The sequence below is a fragment of the Eschscholzia californica genome, unplaced genomic scaffold (assembly GCF_041429995.1).
Source record: "Eschscholzia californica isolate CP2 unplaced genomic scaffold, dmEscCali1.0.p SCAF_1, whole genome shotgun sequence".
NCBI classification, from domain to species: Eukaryota; Viridiplantae; Streptophyta; class Magnoliopsida; order Ranunculales; family Papaveraceae; genus Eschscholzia; species Eschscholzia californica.
In genome coordinates this window covers 61,143,308-61,165,180 of record NW_028238198.1, presented here as the reverse complement: position 1 = coordinate 61,165,180, position 21,873 = coordinate 61,143,308, and the positions used below count along the sequence as shown (strand labels likewise).

Genomic DNA, 21,873 nt, shown 5'->3' with positions numbered 1-21,873 from the left:
AAGTCATAATATCAATATCATCCAGAACATCTAGAATATTAAACATGAAGTTCATTGGCAATCACGTATTCACATCCGGAAAATTCATGAAGTCAAAAATCAGATCGAAAGGGTGAAATTCAACTACACTAGCAGAAAATTTAATGCTCCAGCGGATAAGCTTGCGAGGAGGGCTAGAAAGAAGAATAAATCAGAAACTTGGAGTAGAATTCCTTATTTTATAGTTCCTTTGTATTGTAATGACATTTTAATTACTTAATAAGATTTGTACCTTTTAAAAAAAAGTAAACTAAGTGGGTTTCATCGAATAAGTGGGAATCCGTCCAACAAACTTACCTTTTTTTTTGTTGAAAGGCGATACATTAATATAAAGAGTCTATTACGATAAGCCAAATAGAAAGACAAAATTACAGTAAGTAAAGTAGTAAAACAAAATAACATAATTGAAAAAGTGCATAAAATATCTTCGATATGTCGAGCAGTCTTTATTCTGTAGTTTGCTAGGCTGGCAGCTCTTTTTGAGAATGATATGATAATTGATCTTGAGAGTCCGTCTGATTGATTTAAGGATGAAACTTTTACCTAACTTCCTGTAACACTTGAGATGGATTAAGCATACATCCAAAATTTCAAGAAGAAATAAAGATGTTTGCAAGATGGAATCAAACGATGATTCCTGGGGTATCCCGCCAGTATTCTCCATATAAAGAGACCATATCTGATCGAATTCTACAAAGTAGAAACAGGTCAGACACCTGGTTAATGGGATCGCCGTCATAGCCTCGGTATAAATACCCAGCTAATCCGACAAAGGATCGCAATAAAATTGCGAAAAGGGGTGGAAGTGAACATGTTACGGAACTTGGATTACGAGTTAAATCTATATAAAAATCAAAGACAAATGTTATCAACAAAAAGTGAGCTGGAAGATAAGCGACATAAACTGCATGACGGATATGGAGAATAATATTCGAAATATAGTGTCAACCAGGGTCGAAGGGAAAATTCAGATGAATGCTTCTTATAACTAATCTGATTGGCAGGTAGACGAGGCCAGCAGCTGGACGATTAGTGTTCTTAAATTGATTTCGGTTCAAGATGGGTGCAACTAGAGTTGATAGCCGAACAAACTGATCATACTTAGGTCGATCAGATTGTAACACTATATGAAGAGAGAGAGAGAGCTACGATCGAAGTAGGCATGAAGGTTCAACATGACTGGTAGACAGATATAATCGAGATTTGGTTGAACAATAGAGGTATATGGCGTCCAACCATAATATTTGCCGTTCTTAACTCTATCTAGGGGATTACTATGGAATGGTGAAGTGAAACCAAATAATCGTTTTTTTTTCATGGATGATGCATACCATAAAGCAGCTAAACCAGATGAAATCCAGAAGATCAATTATCATGATTAAGTGGGCATGCAACACAGTATGGAAAACTTAAAAATATTATGTCTATAATCCCAACCAGAGATATAAAATTAGAGATTAACTTCCCTGTTAGATGAGATCTCTGGAGAGTGAAAGTTTTTCCGATGTCGTCGTTGATTTAGCTTATACTCGGTTGATGTTAGGGGTTCTTCTTGCTGCTGCTGCTGCTTCCTCTATCTGTACTAGATAGGAACGTCTCATACTGAATTAGAGATTGAGTACCCGTTCCCCTCTTCGATTTACTTGCTTCTGTCGATTCCCCTAAACCTGAAGAAATTGATTAGCTGATGAAATTAGGGCTTGCTGTTCATCCGATGCCTTCTCACTCAGGTGAAATTTCTTTGGGGCTTCGTAGTGGAAGGGGCAGGTCACCGTGTTTAGAGCTTGCCCTGACTGATTCCAGGGTTTTTACACTTTTGATGATGAACCCTAGTTCTGAGTTTTATAGATGGGAGGGTGATTTTGGTTGGAGTGTTTAGAAATTAATATACTAAAGCCAAGAGAGTAGTTAGGTTACTTTAAAAGATGAAGAAGAGAAACAGATTAATGGATGAAATTGATCAAATCAAGACTTGCAAGGTATTGAAGTTAGGGTTTCAGGAGGAAGAGGGAGAAAAAATCGCACATGGCGAGAAACTCTCTCTCTCCTCTCCCCGTCTCTTACTTTCCAACAAACTTACCTATTTATTGGAGAAATAAGAGGTGAACAGTTGCCTATTTAATAGCTCCATCGATTTAATCAAAGGAAACTAAATCTTTTTAAAGATGTGGTGGGCCATGGAAAACCTTTTAACTAAAGTAAGATAGTAATTTAGTTTGGGGCTGGTCATTTTTATAACAGGTTGGCTGACTAAAAATACCTCTAGAAGCACCTCATTTTTTTCTATAAACTAAAGGATCCCACATTTGGGTCCGTGGGGGCCTGCGCCCCCACGGGCCCCTATGTGGGCCCGCCTACCAAGGTTGCCTTTAGGTCCCCTGGTCCTGGCTTTCGCTGTCAGGGCTACCTGCTCGATTCAGAGCGAGATGAGTTTAATTAGGACTCCTCCTTTTATAGTGTTTTGTGCTAAAAAACATCTTTATTTTATAAGGTAAGATATGTAGCTAGTAATGCTACTTCTTTTGCCTAATGGCTTTATTCAAAAAGGAAAGATAGTAGGGGTAGTGATGACCTTAGTTTCTCAGCTCTGCATATCTGTCGTCGGGTCACCGTAGAACACTTTGTCTCCTCCAACGATGACTGGATTCATTTCTTCTTGCTCGCAGCCCTGGGCGGAGACGAGATAAGATTCCCGGGCTATTTTCTGGTCTCCCCTGACCATTCCGATGAGATTCGTTCCCGGAATTGGGAACTTCATCATAAGGTGGTTCATGGAAACTATTGCTCCTTACTCCCTCAGGAAGTTTCTGCCCAATATGATGTTATAGGCGTACATCTTATCGACGATTGCGAAGTTTAGCACTATCGCCTTTGCTGATTCTCCTTCGCCGATCAGCACTGGCAGGGTTGCTATTCCGTCTGTTTCGACCTGATTATCTCCGAATCCTGTCAAACAAGATTTATAAGATTTGAGATGGCGTTCGCTTACCCCGAATTTCTGGAAACACGTTCGACTCATGACCTTCGTGGAGCTCCCTGTATCGACTAGAATGCGTCCTATCCTCCAATTGGCAACTACAGCTGTTATTACCAGCGGATCTGCATGTGGAGTTATTACCCCGACCAGATCGTCGTCTGTAAAGACAATGGGTGGAGTTTCCACAACAGGCTTGATTAGGAAGACCGGCTGGTTTTTTGCTTCGTTGGCGTATCTGCGTCACTCGCCTTTAGTTGCTCCTCCGAGGGTAGGTCCTCCTACTATGGTATTGATATTCCCCATTACTCCGGTGGGCCCCTCTGTGCCTTTATTTGCTTTTCTAGAAATGGGGCCTTGCCCGTTGATTTCAGATCCCAATCCGATTCCTGCCCTGTTGACTGGCTTTTTGTTTCGGTATTCGTAGGGTCGTTGTTCTTTATGGATGTATTTATCCAGTTCCCCTTTTCTTACCATCTCCTCAATCAGATTCTTGAGGTGCCGATAGTCGTCGGTCTTATGGCCATAGCCTCTGTGAAAGGCACACCACGCAGTCATATCTTTGGATCCGAACTTTCCTCCGTCGTCATTGGGTTTGGGCAGTTCAGCCTTTCCTTACGCTATTAGTACCTGCAAGATTTCCTCCCTTCCTTTCATTAGGCGGGTGTACGGTGCGAAGTCAGCCCTGGGCCTTCTGCCTCGCCCTCGTTCCCTGGGTAGCCTGACTTCTTCCCTTTTTCTTTTTCGGGGGCGTTCACTCTCGTAAGGAATATTGGCCACCTCCTTCATCCGCGAATAATTCTCCTCTGCTCTGATAAACTATTGCAACCTTTCTATCAGATCTGCGAGGCTGCCCGGCTTTCTCCCCGATATATCTTTGATTACGTCATCCTGTCTAAGACCTCTCTGCAAGGCGACAAAAGCGACGTTTGATTCCAGGTCGGTTACCTGAACCATAAGGTTGCGAAATCTCTGCCAGTAGCTTGCTAGCGTTTCACATTTTCCTTGTACCACGTTGAACAACTCTTCGGTCCCTCTCTTGATACTGGTGCTTCCTCGGAAAGCTTCGCAGAAAGCTTAGGCAAGCTGCTCAAAAGACTTTATTGACCCCGGGGCTAGCGCTTGATACCATGCCTGAGCTGGCCCTTTTAGGATGGTGGCGAATACCACACACCATATATTTCGATTGGTCGTACATAAATTCATCCTCGCAACATAGTTGTTGATAAATACTCCCGGGTCTTCCACACCGTGATAGTGTTCCAGCGTGGGGCATTTGAAGTTTGCCGGTTTCTCGAATTCCAGTATTTCCCGACAGAGAGGTGGCTGCCAAATTGCCGTCCTTCCCCAGAGCTTGTCCTTCTCTTTTTCTCTTGTTAATTCCGGTACTTGGTGTATGAGAAACTCACAGAGGGTGGGGTCGTCCACACACCCCTCGCCTATCCCAGCATTCTTGGGGGGTATAAGGTTCGTCTGGGTTTTGCACACCTTGTTCCCTCAAGATACTCTCCAAACGCATCTAGTCGCCTGGTTGCAGAGTTAGAGTTTCGGGTGCGTAGGTGTCGCCAGGCGAGAAGAGCCTTCTCGCGAACGTCTTGAGCACTTCTTTCCTTTCATTAGGTGTTGCGGTCTCCTGGCTATCTCAGCCTTGTGGAGGCTTTCCTCCAATCGTTTTGTGTCCTCGTCCCTTCGGAGGTATATAGTCTTGATTTGTTCAAGTTCAGCCGCGAGCTCATCTGCACTTCGGGATGTCCCACGTGGAGTGTGCTCGTTTGAAGACATGTTTGCCTGAAGAGCTCAGGGAAGTAGTTAGTTCTGAAAAAGTATTCAGTAGGATTCGAGTTACCGAATGTGGTGATTTGCTGGAGAGATCCCCTCCTTCTAGCGCCAAATGCTGATGTCGAAAAATGGCTCCCGGTTAAATCAGCATGAAAAAGGGAGTTGATGCATGACAACCTCCGTTATGATGGTATGTTTTGTTTAGAGAGGGAAGATTCCTCTGTTCAACTCTGTGTCTCTGCTCTGCTCCGCTCCTCTGCTCTGCTTCTCTTGCTTCTTGCTCCAGCTCCTGATTCCTCGCTCCAGCTCCTGATTCCTTGCTCCGGCTCCTGTTCGTCTGTTCCCAAAGGGGGGAAAACCTGCAAAGGGCTCGAAAACCGCTCCGACGCTCAAGACAGTCAGGGTGCTCTTTGCAGTAAAAGAATGAATATTGATTGATCCTTTTGGAGGGCGAGTTATGAGAACTCTGTTTTTGGGGGCGATCCTTCTGGTATGAAGAGATCTTATTTTTGGGAGAGATAGTGTGTTTGTTCTCCAGAGATCGTGTCCTTTGAAGGACGATGTGGGGGGCCTTTTATAGGCGAAGGTAGGCCGACTATCCTTAGTGGCGGTGATGAGGCGGTGGCCGTCAAACCGTAATAGAAGTTACCTCTTTTGCGTCTCTAGGGTTTCTCTTCGAGTCTGTCCCGGATCTTTGATAAGTGAAAGTTCCTACGTTCAAGGATACTTCGTTGATATCTTGCCGGAGTGATAGACTCTAAAGGAGAAGTTTCCTCCTTTAGATACGTGGAGTCCAACCGGGCAAGATGTATAACCGACTGAGATCTTTCTGGAAAGTCCGGGATTAAGTCATTAGGTTGCGCATCGCTGATATCTTCCTAGTTCTGGGCGTAAGATATGGGCCGAACCTGTGGAGACCCCCCTTGTTCCTTTAGAGATCACAGGGCTGACCCATCCATGCCAAGGGCATTTTGTGCAGAGCTGGTTTCTTTTGGCCGACCTCCCGGTTATGGGAATGTGTGGTGGACCATCAGGGGTTTTAGCTGTCCTGCTGCCTTAAGCCGAGCTGTTCCGAGAGACTTCTGGTATGATCTTTGACTCTTCAGACGTTAGTCAACGTCTGGACATTTTATGCATCATCAGTCCCAACGCGGAAGTGACGCGCACCTTTGGATCTCTCTGATCCAATGCGTCTGCAGAGATCCCACTACTGTCCCGCTCATCTGCAGGCGCGATCGTCAGATCTCGCTTCAAAAACTCGGGTGGAACGTGAGTCGTCCAGATTTGGACGTGCTCGCTTCGCCCAGATGGTCCCCAATCTAACTTTGTCTGTTTTGACATTTCAGTCCCTATTTCAACCGATCTCCGTCCAAACTTTAAACTTGAATTTCTCATTCATCCGGAGTCGGATTTGAGTGATTCTTGCTCTAAATTGAAGAGCTCTACGAGACGAACATAATGGAGCATCTCTTTTCCGAGTTTGACGATTCGGGTCGATCCAAAATTGGCTCCGATTTCTTCAACAAAAAAAGTCCCATTTTGTGTTGTCACTACTCACTTAACACCGTTAGAAATTAGACTTTCAATCTCACCCTTTAAATTTTAAGGACCGAGATTGAAATCCCCAAAATTACTTTTAACTCTTTTCTTCTTCGGGTCCACAATCATCTTCAGATTCACAATCCTCCTCAGAATCTACATTATATCTATATATGTTCCTTCCATTTTGTCCTTGAATAAAACAATGAAAAATAATAAGTACAATATATCAAGAACTGAAACAAACAAGGAAAAACAATCTATGTACCAAGAACTCGAACAAACAAATATCCTAAACAATATTACTACATAAAAATATAAACCATAATGAACTTAGAGATAAGAGATCATACATGAAGAAAAACACACCATACCATATCGTGAAATAAATATAAGGGAAAAATTTTTTCATGACTTAAAGTTACCTCATTGTGAAAGAAAAGCAATGGTAGATGGAAGAAAAAGAAACTAGGGATTTGTCGAAGTTGAAAGAGTAGCTTTCTCCGACTGGAAGAAATAAAAGAGTTAAAAGTAATTTTTGGGCTTTCAATCTCATCCCTTAAAAATTTAAGGTCGAGATTGAAAGTCTAATTTCTAAAGGTGTTAAGTGACAACAGAAAACACGACAAGTTATATTTTTTTGTTAAAACCCCAAAATTTTATATTTTTTTATTAAAAAACTCAAATATTTGTATTTTGTTTGGTAAAAAATCTGATATTTATTAGGTGTTGCAAGGTGCCAAAAAACTGTTGCAAAGCATTTGTAAAGTTGTCACAAGGTGTTGCAAAGTTGTCGCAAGGCGTCGCAAGGTGTTGGAAATTAAAAAGATACTCAGGGAGCCGAAGACTAAACAAAAATTGACTGATCCTTTTTAATCAAAGTCCAAATTTTTTGGAAATTTTGGTCAAATTTCTTGTTCACAAAATGTAGTACTTTTTCTCTCTCTACTTTTAATCTCCCCTTTACCTTTATCTATCTAGCGCAACTGACTCTTCATGTTGGAGGTTTTGTCTTTTTGTCCAGTTGGAAGGGACGGTTCAATCAACTGTCGGCTAAGGAAGTTCATCTAGACTTATTGTTTGTATATTAAATAACTCAAAGGTGTTAGCCAAAAAAAAACCTAGTGTCATGAAATTAAGAAATATACTAGTCAAATTGAAACCCATGTCGTTTTAGTAAAAAATTATACTCTTCAAGTCTTCGTTTATTAACAAAAATAACAATGTTAACTGTTAAGAACCTTCAAAATCAGTAAGAAGGGAATTTTTTAACTAGTTATTGTTGTTGGTTTGTAATTTCGTGTTAGAACTTTTGGGGTCTGAGGGTCTAAAAAGAGAGAGAGGTTTTAGCCATATATTCACCTCTAAACCAATAAAGGCTAAGTCCAAAATAAATTTTGACATGAAAAATATTAGGTTTAAAAGTGTATTTTTTGACGGGCTCCTGTGTGAAACCAATTATTTTTTTCCAACATTGCCCCTCTATAAAATAAATTTTAACTCGTTAAAAACTCAAGGGTTTCTTACGGTTGAGCTAACCACTGTATAGTTTGAAATTTGGATTTTTGGTCAAAAAGATGACCTCTCATAGTAGTAGCTTGAGTTCACCATAAAAGTAATAAACACTTTTAATCCACAAAAAAATGGACGTCTAATCCAAAAAACGCAACTCGATGCACAAATATGAATCTGTAGGATTACTACTTTCTGTTATTTGCCATAATAACATCATATAAACAGATTTCAAAATTTATTTTCTACTTCATAAAACCCAAATATCATTCTCTCTCCCAAAATTTTGTTTGTCCCTCTACGCCCTCTATCTCTTACATCTCCATCCTCTTCATGTGCCCCATCTTCAACCTTTAGCTTCTTAAGATTTTGGTCCTTTCATTAGAGATTGCTTCGTCGCCTCCTTCTTTTCGTTTTGATTTTGGTCATTTTCGTTTTGATTATGGTTTTTTCGTTTTGATTTTAGTTATTTTTTGTTTTGATTTTTAATATACTCTTTTTGCACCTTCAGATATGCTTTTCTTAGCTTTAGATCTGGTTTTTCATAGATTCTCAAAGTTTTTTCACAAAAAAAGATACAAGTTTGATCTACTTTTCTCGTTTTCTCTTTCATCAACAATTTTTTTTGGAATTTTTGAGCTTATAGCCCAAACAACGGGACCTAATATGACATTTAGTCCACTCTAATCCCATTAAGGGTTTGAAAACCAAAATAATATTGTAAATGGATATCTAGTTCATTAGTATACATCTAGAGAGAAAACACAAATCCCTAGAATATATATTAATTCATAATACCTAATATAACCTTCCTCATATATTATAACTGATTTACCAACAAAATCCCTATTCAAAGTAATGTTATCTTCAGTAACGGAAACAATTTATTTTCTCTCACTAAAACCGATTCACTTAATAAATCTCCATTAAACTCAGAAATCTTGTTTCATCTTCATTAGATTGTTGTGCAAACATTATAATATTGTTAAGATCTAATATTGTTAAGACACTGTGAAATTCATTATAATCACCATTGTTAAGATCTAATATTGTTTCTCATGTTAAATTATCAGATTATGTTGCTCTATTATGGATCATATCAGATTTATGATCCAATTCTACAAGATCTGTTTACTAATTCATTAACTTCTAATGTATGATGTTTATTTTCTCTCTCTAAAATTTTCATAGCTATTTTAGATCTTGATGTTTATTCCTTATTAAACGATTCCTCCAAATTTGATATTTTATGTTTGCATTCAATGATAATATCATATTTCTTTAAATTTATTTTTAATCTTATGTGGTTTATGATATTTCTTCAGATCATATTTATCCATCCGTACAACTTTGGAACCTGGTGATTATCCGTACGGTTTCTCATAACAAAATATACAATATAGGTAATGTACGATACATTCCCATACTATACAGTACATTACGCAAAATTTCCAGTAAGTTTTTATTATTACTGAATGATATATATGTGTATTTATCATACAAATTATACATACTTTATCAATGATATCAAAAATATTTTACCAAAAGTTCATACAGTATGAAAAATTTATCCAACATTTCTCGTCATTTTTTTTCCCATAACAGTTACCAAAAGTGCACATAAATTATGTATTATCTATTTACCATTACGTTGTATACATGACAAATGATGGTTTCCTCGTCTTAAATAACACATAATTTACGTATTTGTTTCATAATTTGTATTCGATGTGTATTTATGTATGAGTAAAAACGAAAACAAATGTTGCTTTAATATTCCCAGAAAAATATACTATTTCCGAATCTGAAAGTGAAGTGAGAGAAAGTTATATATGTTTTGTATATTAACCCCCAAATCACACTAAATTGATCTCAGAAAATATATTCTTTCCAAATCTGAAAGTTAAGAAGAGAAAATTGTTTTGAATCGATAAAAAAAATTTACATAATAAGATAGAGAAAATTGATTTGGTTTCCAAATCTGTAAAGAAGAAAGAGAAAATTGATTTAGAAATATCCGTGGGGATGGCGTTTTGTTTTGGTTAGGGTTTTGGTTTCTGATTGATTCGGATAATAGGAAAGAGAAAATTTGATTTCCAAATCTGTTTAGAGGAGAGAGAAATTATGATTTTTTTTTTCAATCAATTTTTTGCTAATAAATCCCCCCAAATCACGCCCAAATCTATCTTTCCAAAACGCGCGAAATTTGAGCGTGGAACATTTACGGTACTGTGTTTAGAAAGTGAGGGTTTTTATGTCCATAATGTAAAAAGACTAAATATCCATATTTTGGGAAGATTGGATCATAAACCTTTTTTGAACATTATTTTGGTCTATATCACATGGACTCTTTTTTTTAGCAGTCATTGTCTTTTACAAACTAAATAATCGTATCCTACTGAGAGCAATATGTATTTTGCTTTACTAAAAGATATAAACTTAAATTTTTTTGGTTTGTTTGGTAACTAGTAAGAATTCTAAAACTTACAATTATTTGATTTATTTATTTATTTTTAAAAGCATCTTTAATATTTGGGTTAATTCTGTTTTGGCACCCAATTTGTGACCAACTCATTGTTTTGACCCCATATGTGTTCGGTTTCACTATAACGATGAGTTGGTCACAAATTGGGGACCAAAACCGAATTAACTCGTAATTTTTTTTCCACATAAATTTATTTTTGCATCAACAAGCCGATTTTTCTAGGAAAATCGTTTTTGACGGAAATAGTCTCGGGACTTGTAAAAAAAGCAGTTGCCGTGAAAAAAAAAATTGTGAAGAACAACAGTTTTTCGAAAAAAAACGATCTCAGAGAAAAATGAAAATGTTTTTTGAATAAAAAAACGATTTCGAAAAAACGGTTTTCGTAAAAAAAATGACTCCGAAAAAATTAGTTTTCGTGAGAACAAATGTTTCTCAATAAGTACGGAGTATTTCTTTTGTTTGGTTTATAATTTATAATTTGGGCTTAATTATGCAAAATCCTAGCAAATCTTAGTGGTAGGGTGAGATTTTGATCTAATACAAATTTTGGACTTTCCTTAGGATTTAAGAGTCTTAGAGTTCTTGGTGGCCAAACAGATTAAAAAATCTCGATTCTTACCAAATCTCATTTTTTGGTAGGAATCCTGCATCCAAACGCAGCATAAATTTTGCGGCAACTCTAATTTGAAGATCGGGGGTAAACAAAAATGAAGATTAGGGGTAAACAAAAAGAAAGTAATTTTGAACTCAAACACAGAATTGGCTCCCAAGTTAATTCTAATTCATTAAATTTCATGCCCTAGAGAGTATTTTGCAAGCTCCATAACAATAGTTTTTTTTCCATATAAGACTCCAAAAGTTATTTAAGTTCATTAGATGGCGTAGTTACACCGTGAATGTATAATACGAAGACAAAAGTGTTACTTGGCTCGACGAAACAGATTTTACACATTTAGAAATCTGCTATGTGCGGACCATTCAAATCACTTTTCATCGGATTTAATAACATTTTCCTGTAACGAAATATTATAAATTGCGCACTCTATAACTATTATGATTAAAAATTTTGAGTTTTAAAGTACATATAAGACTATCTATGAAGCCAAAAATCATTGGGCTATAATATTTAGAGTAGTTGGCGGACACATATCATAAGCGTTTGTAGTCCAACGGTTAGGATAATTGCCTTCCAAGCAATAGACCCGGGTTCGACTCCCGGCAGACGCATATATCAGTTTTTTAATTTGTTTTCTGAAGAAGAAGAGTCTACAAAAACAAAAGGAAAATGCTGGCTATGGGGTTCGAACCCATGCGCACTTGTGTGCAGAAGATCTTAAGTCTTCCCCCTTAACCACTCGGGCAAACCAGCTGTTTGGTCTGTTTCATTACATCCAAATATAACCAACTTAAGCGATTTGAACCAATTGCCTTGTGCGCAGACATAGCAGGAACTTCCTGCCCCGTCGTGCCCCAGGACTCCAGGAGGAGCACGACACCTTCTTCCTGTTTCGGCCTCAGCGAAGTAAGACAGTCCATCTCTACCATGCCTTTCCCACAGCAAATTCTGACATCTCTCGCTCGACTTGAAAAAACTGGACAACCTCCATCGACCCAAAAGGGCAAGCAAAGCGTCGTTGGGGCACTGTGTTGAGCCTATTATTTCTTATTTGGGTCAGTCTGGTAAAGCTCTAGTTAAGCATTTCTCATACGGGATGTCCTAACATCCCAAGCGCGGCACATAACTTAAACGACGATGACACAAGTTAAGGCCTCTGGTCAACTTCAAACTTAACCACTTGCTAATCCAAAGAGTAAGGGATAAACTGTATTGGCAAAAACCGGATGTGGCTTTCTTTCAACAAAGATTGTACGCAGGACTTCCTTCATGGCCCGTCCGAGTACAACATAGGAGTTATCCTGCTAACATGCCGCCTAACGAGACAACCCACCAGAAAGCTCTCACCTAGGAAGCCCAACATGCCTGGTAGGTACGGTTTGATTGCTTGAGCCCATGCTCCCAGCAAGTAATTTTAATTTGTCATGTTGATCCACTCAGACTCTAGCTAGTCACGTTTCGACGTGGTCAGCTAATTAGAGATTGGGTCAGTCTAAATCCCTGGTACTTCTCCGTGCATCAGAGTCATGGTTAAGCCCGAGTCTCAGACTACTTTAAGGGAGAGTAGACCGCTCCTACCGGGTACGAGCAGACAATCGGCGGTGTGCATCGTAGGGCAGACAATTGGCGGTGTGCATCGTAGGGAGAGTTATTCTTCTTAAGAGACCAATGACCACCTGTAAATCCTGGTAGTATCATACTATTTAGGATCTGATAAGCCCACACCCTAAGGGCGACTTCGCACCTCTTACTTTATAAAGTAGTTTTCACTACTTTACTCTTTAGAAGTCCTTTGTTCCTCGTACTTCTCACTACTCTACTCTTCTGAAGTCCTCAGAGCCTACTCAGTAGGCTAAGAATCTACCCTAGCGTGTTAGTCCGTAAAACCGAGTTCCGACCACTCCTCAAGCACTCCTCAAGTTGTCCCACACTTGACGCCATAACCACGGTAATATCATGAGTAGTTACTCTTACTCTTACTCCGTAAAATCGAGTTCCGACCACTCCTCAAGTTTTCCCAAATATCCCCCAACTTTGTGATCGGCTTCCTGCCTAGCCCCCTGCTTTATCAAAAATACCCAGATGACCCCCTTTTTCAGTTACCGTTATAACTCCGTTAACTAGTCATCATCTCTCTCTCTGCCACCTCATCGCCTCTCTCTACCACCTCATCGTCTTCACCGGCGAAGGTCGTCGGTCGACAACATTCAAACAAAAAAAAGAAAACAATTTTTTTTCCTCTCTCTAAATAAAAAAATTGTTTAGAGAGAGAGGAGAGAAGAATTTTTTCTTAAAAATCTTTTAGAGAGAGAGGAAAAAAATTGTTTTTGTTTTTTTTTTTGTTTTGAAGGTTGTCGACCGACGACCTTCGCCGGTGAAGACGATGAGTTGGTGAGAAGATGAGGTGGCAGAGAGAGGCGATGAGGTGGCAGAGAGAGAGAGAGAGAGATGATGACTAGTTAACGGAGTTATAATGGTAACTGAAAAAGGGGGTCATCTCGGTATTTTTGATAAAGTATGAGGCTAGGAAGGAATCTGGTCACAAAGTTGGGGGATGTTTGGGAAATAACCTTTTTTTCTAACATCCATTATGTAGGGCCCTAACTTTTAATTTCGCTTAGGCGTCCAACATATTTGGGCCGGCCCTGGGGGTGCGGGTCTTCCACCCACACTGGCCCCATCACTAGGGACCCCATTTGTGTAGAAGTTTTAATTTTGCTAGTTTGATAAAAACAGAGTTACAAGGTCTGCAAGCAACTTGTCGCGGGGTTAAATGTCGAACCTATAGGTAGTAGGACCGAATCCAAACGGTTCCACTTTAGTCTCTTTTTTTTTAGAAGATGAAATGCACACGATACGTTTACTCTACACTTTTGTTTACTCACTCAATAGTCTAAATTATGTAATCTCTCTGGTGAATCCCCCTTTTCTATGTCTATGTAATCACTCTTTCTCTCTGACAAAGTTCTTAATATAATCTCTATTTCTTTCTACATTTTTTTATTATGTGTGTCAGACAAAAAAAAAAGAATTTATGCATAGGTGCCATTGCCATACATATAAAGGAGATGAAAGTATATTCTTTCTGGGCGAACATTAATTTATTTTTATTGGAAGTTTTTATTTTTCATCCAATATTTCCACACGAGTTCAACTAAACAATGTTAAGTCTTTATTTCTAGAGTTCACTTTTATTTTCTTAATTGTAAAATTATATTTTGTGATATACAAGTGCTTTATAAAGTTTTACATGGGAAAAGGTAAATATATCAACATCACAGGGAGTTACTTTCTTCTTCTTATTCACCAACAAAGTTCAAATCTTGACAGACTTCTGTATTTAAAGTGGAGTTTTGATTATTTTATGATTGTTTTCAATTGTGGAAACTCATTTTTTTTTTTAAGGACTGTGTGCAGAATTTGAAGGATTAATACTAGGGTTTTCAGTGGGTTCTCTGTCGATTGAATTAATCTGGAAGCAGAGTTCATTCATGGATTGAGGAATAAGACAAAACCCATTTGAAGAATCTTGGTGGTTGTTCATTTTGTGTAATACCCAGATGAGATTACTGTTGGAATCGACTTTCCAGCAGGAATGTTTTTTGCCCTTTTGACAAGGTTCCCTTTGTCGAAAGAACTCAAATAACGTATCGTTGCGTTCGTCTCGTCGAGGGCTTGAATTTCAAGTTTTGGTTTGCTCAAAACCGATTCCGTATGAATAAGATATTAATTTTCGAAGTTTTGGTTTAAATATGTGAAATATTTAAGGAAAGTCCCATATCGGGTAAGTTAAAGGAATCTGTAGGGTTTATAATAAGCTGCTCTCCCATACTATAGTATGACTGAAATAAAGGTCCAACGATTTGCGTGGTTTGCACCACGCAAACCGCGCACGCGCGTGGGCGAATGGGCATTTAGGGTGCATTGGGCGCTTTAGAGGCGCCCGCATGCACGTGCGCATCGTCGCTAGGAGCATAGAAGCCTTTATTTTTATTTAAATACCAAAGGCAATCCGACGGACAAGATTAAATCTACATCCGACGGACCAGATTAAACCCGTGGATCAGTACCTCCTTTCTTCAAGAGGGTTGTGACTTTTCCCCCCAAATGTGAGGGTTGTGACTTTTCCCTCCAAATGTGACTGTTAACAAACAGTCACCTCTCACCTTTAAATAAGCCATGAAACCAGACTTCAAGATTCACTTCGAATTAAGAGAGTTTAAGGCATTCAAGAGTTTTCAATACTTACTGACGTTCGAAAGAGTTTTCAGATCCAAGTACCTCCGATCCGAAAAGGTAATCCGTTTTATCCTGGGAGACAAATCGCCTATACTGTTGGTACAATAAACAGGGCGAATTATTGTCTTAAGGAAAGAGATTACTCGCCTCGGTTCAAACTAATATTATTTCTGTTCTTTATCCTCTTTCTTATTTTATTAGTTAAAGATACAATTTGAATCTGAAATTTAAAAACAGAGTACTAACCTTCTGTTTTTCATTTAAGGAATTTTAGTTAAAATACTGACTGTTTATCTCTGAAAAAATTTCAGAAGGATATTATCATTGTTGAAAGAAACAAGACGATAATATAGTATACAAGTTAAACAACAATCTTAAGACAATAATTTTATTTTGATTTGTATACTGAAAGGCATATTCTGGTTTTCAGAAAAAATGGCAAGCAATGTTGAGTCAGGAATGCAATCAATTGGTCCAACCACTCATGCTGAAAAACCCGAGAAGTTCTGCGGGATTGATTTCAAACGCTGGCAACAGAAAATGTTGTTTTATCTGACTACCCTTGGGTTGGTCAAATATTTAACAGAAAGCAAGCCCGTGTTGAACGAAGATGGTGTTGTCCAACACGTATCAGCAATCGAAGCATGGAAACATTCTGATTTTCTATGCAAGAATTATATCCTTAATTCCTTAGATAATGGGTTGTATAATGTTTATTATGTTATGGATACTGCAAAGGAATTATGGGAAACTCTAGCAAATAAATATAAAACTGAGACTGCTGGAGTGAAAAAATTCATAGTAGGGAGATTTCTTGAATTTAAGATGACTGACATAAAGTCAGTAATGTTACAAGTTCAGGAATTCCAACTCATACTACAAGAATTAAAATCAGAACATATGGTTACAAATGAAGCTTTCCAGGTCAGGGCTATGATAGAAAAATTACCTCCTGGATGGAAAGATTTCAAAAACTATTTACGTCACAAAAATAAAGACATGTCCCTTGAGGAGTTAATTCTAAAACTCTGAGTGGAAGAGGACAGTAGAGTTGCAGAAAAGAAAAATGAAAAGTCCTCTTCTGATTCCAAGGTTAATATGATTGAGGGTGGTTGAACACCCAACCAAAAGCGTCAACGTCCTCCTGGTCAAGAAGCAGCCACAGGTAAGTCAAATAAACGAAAGTTTGAAGGTGACTGCTACACTTGCGGCAAGAGAGGACATCTTGCAAAAGATTGTCGTTCGAAAAACGGCAAAGTCAAGAAATATAAGAAGTCAAAAGGAAATATCAAGGCAAAGAATCAAGCTTCTGTAGTAGAAGACAATGAGCCTGAAAATCTATGTGCCATGGTGACGGGAGTAGAAGACATTTCTGAAAAATTTCAGAAACTTAACTTGTGTTCTATGATTTCTGAAGTAAATCTCGTCGCAAATTCTATGGAATGGTGGGTTGATACGGGAGCAACAAGGCACATCTGTGCCGACAAAAGTATTTTCTCAAACTATACCGAAATAAATGGAGGAGAAACTTTATTTATGGGCAATGACGCCACCTCCAAAGCCGTGGGAAAAGGAAAGGTTATTCTGAAATTTACTTCTGGAAAAGAAGTAACTTTGAACAATGTACTGCATGCCCCCCGATGTTCGAAAAAATCTTGTCTCTGGGTCTCTACTTAGCAAGAACGGTTTTAAACTTGTTTTTGTTTCTGATAAGTTTGTACTTTCTAAGAATGAAATGTATGTAGGGAAGGGATATTGTACTGGGGGGTTATTTAAGTTAAACGTTATGACTGTAACTCCTAAGAATATTAATAAAGATATTAATTCTGCTTATATTGTGGACTCTTGTGAAATTTGGCATGAAAGGCTAGGTCATGTTCACCATAACTCTCTGAAGAAGTTAATGCACATGAACCTAATCCCGAAATTTAATACAGACTCTAAAACAAAATGTCATGTATGCATAGAATCCAAATTATCTAAGAAACCGTTCCATTCAATTGAAAGAATAACAGAACCATTAGACTTAGTACATAGTGATCTATGTGACTTAAAAATGGTCCAGACAAGAGGAGGAAAAAAGTACTTTATAACCTTCATCGATGGCTGTACAAGGTATTGTCATGTTTACTTATTGAGAAGTAAAGATGAGGCGATTGAGAAATTTGAACTTTATAAGAAAGAAGTTGAAAATCAAATGAACAAAAAGATCAAAGCTTTAAGAAGTGACAGAGGTGGTGAATATGAGTCACCATTTGCTGAAGTTTGTGCCAAAAGTGGCATTATTCATGAGACTACTGCCCCTTACTCACCCCAACAAAATGGTATAGCTGAACGTAAGAATCGAACTTTAAAAGAAATGATGAATGCTATGCTAATAAGTTCTGGACTACCCCAAAACTTGTGGGGGGAAGCTATTCTTTCAGCAAATTACATCTTCAATAAATTGCCTCATAAGACAACAGGTAAAATACCATATGAGATGTGGAAAGGAAGACCACCGTCGTTTAAATACATCAAAGTGTGGGGGTGCTTTGCTAAGGTGATGGTCCCTCCTCCTAAAAGAGTCAAAATAGGACCAAAAACAGTAGATTGTATCTTTATAGGACGTGCCATAAATAGCAGTGCCTATAGATTCTTGGTACACAAATCTGAGATTCCGGATATACAGATAAACACTATATTGGAATCCAGAGATGCTGAATTCTTTGAAAATACGTTTCCATACAAAACGAATTCAGATAGCTCCTCATTAAAAAGAAAACGTGACCAAACCGAAGTGGTAGAAGCATCTAACAAAGATGAATCTGAGTTAGAAAAAGAAACACTTCAAGAGATTGAACCCGAGTTAGAAAGTGAAGAACCTCGAAAAAGTAAACGGACAAAAGTGGCAAAAACCTTTGGTCCCGATTTTCTGACATATCTATTGGAAAATGATCCACAGTCATTTGTAGAAGTTATGAGAAGCCCAGAAGCTTCCTTCTGGAAGGAAGCTGTAAACGATGAGATTACGTCCATCATGAATAATCACACTTGGGAACTAGTAGAATTGCCCCCAGGTTGCAAGCCTTTAGGTTGCAAATGGATCTTTAAGAAGAAAATGAAAACAGATGGATCAGTCGACAAGTATAAGGCAAGACTTGTAGCAAAAGGGTTCAGACAACGAGAAGGTCTTGATTACTTTGACACTTATTCTCCTGTAACTCGAATCACCTCTATTCGGTTGCTACTGGCAGTAGCATCCATACATAATTTAGAAATACACCAAATGGATGTAAAAACTGCTTTCTTGAATGGGAAACTAGAAGAAGAAATATATATGAGTCAACCAGAAGGGTTTGTCATTCCCGGCCAAGAAAGAAAAGTATGCAAGCTAGTAAAATCACTTTACGGGCTAAAACAGGCTCCGAAGCAGTGGCATTTGAAATTTGATAATATATTGATATCAAATGGTTTCAAAATTAATGAATGCGACAAATGTGTCTATACTAAGACCTCTGCAAATGGATGCATTATATCCTATGTCTATATGTAGATGATATGTTAATTATGGGAAATAATTTAGATATCATAAATAAAACTAAGAAGATGTTGTCTAAAAATTTTGATATAAAAGATTTAGGCAAAGCAGAAGTCATCCTTGGCATGAAAATTTCTAAAACTGATAACGGAATAAGTTTATCACAGTCTCACTATGTTGAGAAGATATTAGAAAAATTCTGCAAGACTGACCAAAAAGTTGCAAGTACACCGATAGACCCAAGCATTCACTTAATGAAAAATACGGGTCAAGGAGTCAGACAATTAGAGTATTCTAGAATTATCGGCAGTTTAATGTATCTAATGAACTGCACTCGACCAGACATAGCTTACTCAGTTAGCAAACTGAGTAGATATACAAGCAATCCCAGTAACCTACATTGGAATGCTATCATTAGGGTTCTAAGATATCTGAGAAAAACTAAGGAATATGGGTTGAATTACACCAAATATCCTGAAGTACTAGAAGGGTACTCCGATGCAAATTGGATCTTAGATACAGATGATAGTAAGTCAACTAGTGGATATGTGTTTACACTAAGTGGGGCTGCCATTTCATGGAATCTTCGAAGCAGACGTGCATAGCTCGATCCACAATGGAATCTGAATTCATTGCTCTGGATAAAGCAGGGGAAGAGGCAGAGTGGCTGCGAAACTTCCTGGAAGACATTCCAATTTGGTCCAAGCCTGTGCCAGCAATTAATATACACTGCGATAATCAAGCAGCGATTGCAAAGGCACATAGCAAAATGTATAATGGTAAGTCTCGTCATATAAGACGTCGACATAATATCGTAAAGCAATTGCTCTCAGAAGGAGTCATAACTGTAGATTATGTCAAGTCCAAAGATAACATTGCGGATCCATTTACAAAAGGGTTATCTAGAGAGCTGGTAATTGCATCATTGAGGGGAATGGGGCTACTGCCTAATGAAAATGAGTAAAGTCATAACGGAAACCCAACCAAGCTGACTGGAGATCCCAAGATCTAGGTTCAATGGGAAACTGAAGTTAGATACTGACTCGATAGTAACACTGAAAGAGAAATATCTCTTACCCATTCCTATGATGAATCAGTGTTACCTGCAAATAGAAAGGATAAGCATTTGGCTTTTAGTAATTACTAATTTTTAGAATTTCTTCTGAAATATGGTATTGCAGGATACCATTAAAAGAATTACCTATATGTGTGTGAACTAAGGCCGGTTCTATGAGAAGGTCGTAAAGGCAGACTTCTTTAACACACACACGAAAACCTGGGAATGTTCACGGCCGAAATGAACACAACCGAGAACTACAGAAAGTAAGGAACTAGCTGTGTGATAGTTATTGCATTGGTATGCAGTTCATAAGACTCAATTCAAGACATATGTTCACTAAAGTCTTTGCAAACCCGATAACTATTCGCTACGGAAGATTCAAAGCCAAAAGCTATCTTTCCCGATGCAGCAAACTTCCGTTTGAGAACTATAGCAATGCTAACAGCATATTCGAAAGATCAATATTTATTCATGTGGGGGATTGTTGGAATCGACTTTCCAGCAGGAGCGTTTTTTGCCCTTTTGACAAGGTTCCCTTTGTCGAAAGAACTCAAATAATGTATCGTTGCGTTCGTCTCGTCGAGGGCTTGAATTTCAAGCTTTGGTTTGCTCAAAACCGATTCCGTATAAATAAGATATTAATTTTTGAAGTTTTGGTTTAAATATGGAAATATGTGAAATATTTAAGGAAAGTCCCATATCGGGTAAGTTAAAGGAATATGTAGGGTTTATAATAAGCTGCTCTCCCATACTATAGTATGACTGAAATAAAGGTCCAACGATTTGCGTGGTTTGCACCACGCAAACCACGCACGCGCACGCGCGTGGGCAAATGGGCGTTTAGGGCGCATTGGGCGCTTTAGAGGCGCCCGCACGCACGTGCGCATCGTCGCTAGGAGCATAGAAGCCTTTATTTTTATTTAAATACCAAAGGCAATCCGACGGACAAGATTAAATCTACATCCGACGGACCAGATTAAACCCGTGGATCAGTACCTCCTTTCTTCAAGAGGGTTTTGACTTTTCCTCCCAAATGTGAGGGTTGTGACTTTTCCCTCCAAATGTGACTGTTAACAAACAGTCACCTCTCACCTTTAAATAAGCCATGAAACCAGACTTCAAGATTCACTTCGAATTAAGAGAGTTTAAGGCATTCAAGAGTTTTCAATACTTACTGACGTTCGAAAGAGTTTTCAGATCCAAGTACCTCCGATCCGAAAAGGTAATCCGTTTTATCCTGGGAGACAAATCGCCTATACTGTTGGTACAATAAACAGGGCGAATTATTGTCTTAAGGAAAGAGATCACTCGCCTCGGTTCAAACTAATATTATTTCTGTTCTTTATCCTCTTTCTTATTTTATTAGTTAATGATACAATTTGTATCTGAAATTTAAAAACAGAGTACTAACCTTCTGTTTTTCATTTAAGGAATTTTAGTTAAAATACTGACTGTTTATCTCTGAAAAAATTTCAGAAGGATATTATCATTATTGAAAGGAACAAGACGATAATATAGTATACAAGTTAAACAACAATTACAAACAAAAAGTATTTTGATCTATTTCAATCTCTATTTCATAATCTCTTATTAGTTCTATGTTTTTTGTGGTAAATGTAGAAAATGAGTTGTTTTAGAGAGAGAAACTTCTCTAAGTTGGGCTGTGCCTATGATGAAAAGTTTAGAGTTGAAAGAGAAGAAAGAAATTGAGAGAGAAGATACGGAGGAAGCAAAAGAAGAATAAAGGAACAAAATTCTTCAAGGAAAATTTCATCATGGAAGAACCAAATCACAGTTAGGGGATTAGTTGGTAGCTTTATAGTCATGGAAGAAGCAAATCACAGTTGGTGTCATTCATAGTGTTATAGTCATGAAGCTTAATCTCACAACTTTATTCCAAACCTTTCCCATTGAAGACCGAGATAGATGTAATTGCTGTTTTTATTTTAATCTATTATACAGTATTTGTTTATGGTCCTCGAATTAATTAGTTTTTAATATTGAAGACCTTATATAGAGTTGGCCCCTTATCAAATGAAAGTCAATAAAGTCAAACATATTTAACTTACATTGAGTCTGAAATAGTTGTCCATATAAAATAATTAGTTAT

At 38.0% G+C, this 21,873-nt stretch overlaps 1 long non-coding RNA gene and 2 other non-coding genes across 3 annotated transcripts; 1 reads left to right on the top strand and 2 right to left on the bottom strand.

The window, feature by feature from the left end:
- Positions 1–419: 419 nt before the first annotated feature.
- On the bottom strand, positions 420–2,779 carry LOC147568001 (uncharacterized). The gene is made up of 2 exons (XR_015238032.1): positions 2,612–2,779; positions 420–1,706 (listed from the first exon to the last, which is right to left on the bottom strand). It is a non-coding gene; the product is annotated as an uncharacterized LOC147568001 (long non-coding RNA).
- Positions 2,780–11,483: 8,704 nt separating this feature from the next.
- On the top strand, positions 11,484–11,555 carry TRNAG-UCC (transfer RNA glycine (anticodon UCC)). The gene has a single exon. It is a non-coding gene; the product is annotated as a tRNA-Gly (tRNA).
- Positions 11,556–11,614: 59 nt separating this feature from the next.
- TRNAL-UAA (transfer RNA leucine (anticodon UAA)) lies at positions 11,615–11,697 on the bottom strand. Its single transcript has one exon. It is a non-coding gene; the product is annotated as a tRNA-Leu (tRNA).
- Between the last annotated feature and the right edge of the window lie 10,176 nt (positions 11,698–21,873).